We start from the raw sequence: 6,127 nt of genomic DNA, 5'->3' as shown, positions 1-6,127 counted from the left end.
ATAGCATGGCTGACTCAATTGGCGTGCCTTGAAGACAGAGTTGAGGGCTAACAAATCCCGAAAAAGCCATGAAATGGCATGGCTGACTCAATTAGCGTGCCTTTAAAACAGAGTTAAGGGCTAACAAAACCCAAAAAGGCCATGAAATTACATGGCTGACTCAATTGGCGTGCCTTTATGACAGAGTTGAGGGATAAAGAAAAAAACCGCAATGAAATAGCATGGCTGACTCAATTGGCGTGCCTTGAAGACAGAGTTGAGGGCTAACGAAAGTTCAAAATGCCGCGAAACGGCAGCTTGAAACACTGTTCAAAGTTCTGTCAGTTTACGGAGCAAACGTACAACAGAATTACATTTTCCCCAACGTGTCTGTAAAGTATTAAATGGATTTAAGAGATGATTTTGGTAATTACTGACCTGTAGCTCCAGATAGGATGGCAGCGGCATGTCAATTCTTGTGATGGTCTGAAATGTGGGCGGAAGTTCCCCTTTAATTACAATCCTGGCACAACAACTCCTGTGAAAAAAGGTTCCCACCTCAATGCTCCTCAATCTATTTAACATAAGCGTTCTTTTTTGTCACAGTGTATCTGAATATTACATTGCAGTGACTCATATACAGCGTGGAAAATAAAACTTATATTAAATTCATTATTGCATGACATTGTGTTGCTGTTCTGAACGATGGTGTTTGTTCTGTATGTGAAGTTGTTGCAATAAAGTTTTGAAGAAAAAAAAAGCCTTTTGAAAAATGTATCTCCATTCAAAATAAATGAGAAAATCACATATAGACAAATAGTATACTGGTGAAACGCTTGACATATTTATTATATGATGATTGAAATGTATTATGTTTGCAGATGATACAAATGTATATTGTTCAGGAGAAGACTTGAAGGAAGTGTTGAGAATAATAGAGGTTGAGTTGATTCAGCTAAAAAAAAATGGTTTGATATTAATAAGTTATCATTAAATGATAAGAAAACTAAATGTATGGTGTTTAGTGGTGCAAGGACAAATTGTGAAGCAAAATTAAAATTAAATGTAGTGGAAATTGATAGAGTATATGAAACTAAATTCTTGGGAATAATAATTGATCATTAAATTATGTTGGAAACCGCATATTGAATATATAAAGGGAAAAATATCCAAATCCATTGCTATTCTTTATAAGGTAAGACACATGCTGGATAAGAAATGTCTGCATATGTTATATTATTATTTTATTTTTCCATATTTAACATATTGTGTTGAAGTTTGGGGAAATGTTTATAGAACAAACATAGACCCAATAATTAAACTTAAAAAAAAAAAGGGTCATTAGAATAATACACAAAGTGTGTTACTATGAACGTACCAATCCATTATTTATAAGTACTAATTTGTTAACATTTTCAGATATTGTGTTTTTAAAAACAATGGGAATTATGTTTCGAGTAAAGAACAACAGCCTTCCAGCTTGTATTCTTAAGTTATTTCAATTAAGAGGAGAAAACTATAATTTACGGGGATATTGATTTTTGAAATAGGTAAAGTAAGAAGGAATATAAAATACAAATGTATTTCAGTTTTAGGAGTTAAATGGTGGCACAAGCTCAGTGATGAGTTGAAGACATGTACTTTTTTGTTAAGGTTTAAGAAAACCTTGAAAGGTGAAATAATTGAAAATTATAAAATGTAGTAACAATTACTCCATCCCATTGATTTTTTTTTTAAACGTTGATGTTCCAGGCAATCTTATATTCAGTGGAGGTATAGGATAGGCAAATATAAGCTTTGGCTTCAGCCTATTCCTTTTTCGGTCATTCTTTTTATTTTATTTTATTTTTGTGTGTAAATGTGTATGATTGTTAAATATGTATAATCTGTACTGTTAAACTGGTCACACAAAACGGTTAATGGTTGATGGTTGATTATATGACCGAAATAAAATTATTTCATTCATTCATTCATTTTTATATATGTCTCATTTCTGAATTCTACGGCGCTAGCTCTCCTAATGTAGAATTAAGAAATGATACATATATATAAATCATCATATAATATTTCAAGCATTTCACCAGTATACCATTGGTCTATATGTTATTTTCTAATTATTATTTTTTTGAATGAAGATACATTTTCCAAAAAGCATATTTTTTTCTTCAAAATTGGTTGCTTTAAATGTTTGTCAACATTATTATGCTCCAGGCAAGCTTTTAACTACATAAATGTCGATTTATGAAAGTAAGGCCTGCATTTTCTAATTGGCTTAATGGTTTACAATCATCAATCACATCTTGGAGAATGAATAAGAGTACAAAAGCCCTTAAATTGTAGAGTATATGTAGAATACATTTATATTATTTATATATTATATGTTATATATATATATATATATATATATATATATATATATATATTATATATATTATACTATATTATTTATAATTATTATTGTCTATTGTGAGCGAACTGTGGTGCTGAATTTCCCCCAGGGATCAATAAAGTACTTTCTATTCTATTCTATTCTATTCTAAATTGATATCTTTGTTCAAAACATTTAAAGTGATTTCGGGAAATTGTTCTATGCAGTAGCTCAGTTACAAAGGATGGAAAGTGTAAGGATGGAAAGGATAATGCAGGTATAAAGTAGACTAAAATGTTCTGTAGTAGCAATATAAAATACAACATACTGTATATGTAATGAAATAGGCTCCAGCACCCACCGCGACCCCGTAAGGGACAAGCGGTAGAAAAAATGGATGGATGGATGCAACATTTACATATTATATATACAGTATATGATGTATACCGTATTTTCCGCACTATAAGGCGCACCTAAAAACCACAAATTTTCTCAAAAGCTGACAGTGCGCCTTATAACCCGGTGCGCTTTATATATGGATTAATATTAAGATTCATTTTCATAAAGTTTCGGTCTCGCAACTTCGGTAAACAGCCGCCATCTTTTTTCCCGGTAGAACAGGAAGCGCTTCTTCTTCTACGCAATCAACCGCCAAGGTAAGCACCCGCCCCCATAGAACAGGAAGCGCTTCTTCTTCTACTGTAAGCAACCACCCGCCCGCGTAGAAGAAGAAAAAGCGCGCGGATATTACCGTACGTTTCATTTCCTTTGTGTGTTTACATCTGTAAAGACCACAAAATGGCTCCTACTAAGCGACAGGGATCCGGTTCATGAAAAGACGCAATCTCTCCATCCGCACACGGATTACTATTTCACAGCAACTGATATTCCTGTGAACCGCACTGTGGATACAACGGGAGCACGTACGGTGAATATTCGCACCACAGGGAATGAGAAGTCATCCTTCACTGTGGTTCTAGCTTGCCATGCTAATGGCCAGAAACTTCCACCCATGGTGATATTCAAAAGGAAGACCTTGCCAAAAGAGACCTTTCCAGCCGGCGTCATCATAAAAGCTAACTCGAAGGGATGGATGGATGAAGAAAAGATGAGCGAGTGGTTAAGGTAAGTTTAAGTTTACGCGAAGAGGCCGGGTGGCTTTTTTCACGCTGCTCCGTCCATGTTGATATACGACTCCATGCGCGCCCACATCACGCTGGTTTTAATATATTATTAAAGTTTGACTGACCTATTTGACTGTTTTTTTGACATTCCTTTAGCGCAGTTAGATGCGGCTTACAACACGGGGCGGCTTATAGGTGGACAAAGTTTTGAAATATGCCGTTCATTGAAGGCGCGGCTTATAACCCAGGGCGCCTTATGGTGCGGAAAATACGGTACTGATATATTAATTATATTATATTTTTATATAATATATACAATATAGAACGATGACCATGTACAATATTACATATGGACAGCCATAAGTGTTTACATTTTGATTTATATTTATCATTTTACTTATTTTTTTGTCTGGTTTTGTATTTGTTTTGTATCATCCCGTGAGGTGTATATTACTTTTTTTTTGTTCGGTTTGTACTTCATGAAGTTTTGCACTTATGTGTGTTTTTTGTTTGTTTTCATTATATTTGGATGTATTTGTTGGTTTGTTTATGAAGTAAGACTACGTATTATGTTGAAGGAGGCAGAAAAATATAAGATTGTTCTTCATCCTTCTCAGGCATTGGTGTGTAAATGTGTAATTGTATAATTGAGGTATGATTGTCTATCGATCAAAGATGCACATCACTGAAGGATATAAATAAAAAATGAAATGAAATGAACATATTACAGCACATGTAACAGCTGCAGCATAAAATAGAGAGTAGATCCAGCAGAAAATATACATAACAAATTATTATTTATTAATATTTAATACTCTAAATGTATTTTCTTTAGTTTTCTTTCCTTGTTGTTGAAAGTGTCTTGACTGTTGAGGGAATTATAAATGTATGTTTGTGGTTAAAAAAAAAAAAAAAAAAAAAAGTACAAAAGCCCTTAAATTGATATCTTTGTTAAAAACATCTAAAATGATTTAGGTAGCCCTTTTTGTCTTAAAAAAAAAAAAAAAAAAAAATTCTATTAGACTTAGACTTAGACAAACTTCTATGATCCACACGGGAAATTGTTCCACGCAGTAGCTCAGTTACAAAGGATGGAAAGTGTATGCAGGTATAAAGTAGACTAAAAATGTATCGTAGTAGCAATATAAAATAAAATACTACACGGTCTAGCTCCAGCCTATCTTACCGATTGTATTGTACCATATGTCCCGGCAAGAAATCTGCGTTCAAAGAACTCCGGCTTATTAGTGATTCCCAGAGCCCAAAAAAAGTCTGCGGGCTATAGAGCGTTTTCTATTGGGGCTCCAGCACTATGGAATGCCCTCCCGGTAACAATTAGAGATGCTACCTCAGTAGAAACATTTAAGTCCCATCTCAAAACTCATTTGTATACTCTAGCCTTTGAATAGCCCCCCTTTTTTTAGACCAGTTGATCTGCCGCTTCTTTTCTTTTCTCCTCTGCTCCCCCCTATCCCTTGTGGAGGGGAAGACACACAGATCCGGTGGCCATGGATGGGGTGCTGGCTGTCCGGGGTCGGGACCCGGGGTGGACCGCTCGCCTGTATATTGGTTGGGAACATCTCTGCGCTGCTGACCCGTCTCCGCTCGGGATGGTTTCCTGCTGACCCCACTGTGGACTGGACTCTTACTGTTATGCTGGATCCACTATGGACTGGACTCTCACAATATTATGTTAGACCCACTCGACATCCATTGCATTCGGTCTCCCTAGAGGGGGGGGGGGGTTACCCACATATGCGGTCCTCTCCAAGGTTTCTCATAGTCATTCACATCGACGTCCCACTGGGGTGAGTTTTTCCTTGCCCTTATGTGGGCTATACCGAGGATGTCGTTGTGGCTTGTGCAGCCCTTTGAGACACTTGTGATTTAGGGCTATATAAATAAACATTGATTGATATATATAATGAGATCCCCGTAAGGGACAAACGATAGAAAAAAATGGATGGATGGATGCAATATTTACATATTATACATACTGTATATGATGTATACTGACAGGGGCGCCGAAAAGGGGGGGTAAAGGAGACGGATTCTAGGGGCCCATGATGGAGGGGGGGCCCAGAGAGGCCCCTAATGATGATGAAATTATAATACAGAAAAAATAATGACACTGTGTTGGGGGCCCTGTAAAGATTATTTTCATGGGGCCCAAAATCCCTAGCGGCGCCCCTGTATACTGATATATTAATTATATTATATTTTTATATAATATATACAATATAGAACAATGACCATGTACAATATTACAGTACATGTAACAGCTGCAGCATAAAATAGAGAGCAGAAAATATGCATAACAAATGATTATTTATTCATATTTAATACTCTAAATGTATTTTATTTTGTTTTCTTTCCTTGTTGTTGAAAGTGTCTTGACTGTTGAGGGAATTATAAATGTATGTTTGTGGTTAAATTTTTTTTTTTTTAAATAAAAAAAGACTACAAAAGCCCTTAAATTGATATCTTTGTTAAAAACATTTAAAGTGATTTAGGTGGCCCTTTTTGTCTTAAAAAAAAAAAAAAAAAAAAAAAAAAAAAAAAAAAAATACTACTAGACTTAGACTTAGTCAAACTTCAATGATCCACACAGGAAATTGTTCCACGCAGTGGCTCAGTTACAAAGGATGGAAAGTGT

This window comes from Nerophis lumbriciformis, linkage group LG21 (genome assembly GCF_033978685.3).
Source record: "Nerophis lumbriciformis linkage group LG21, RoL_Nlum_v2.1, whole genome shotgun sequence".
NCBI lineage: Eukaryota > Metazoa > Chordata > Actinopteri > Syngnathiformes > Syngnathidae > Nerophis > Nerophis lumbriciformis.
The sequence above is the reverse complement of the archived record's forward strand: the minus strand, read 5'-3'. Positions refer to the sequence as shown.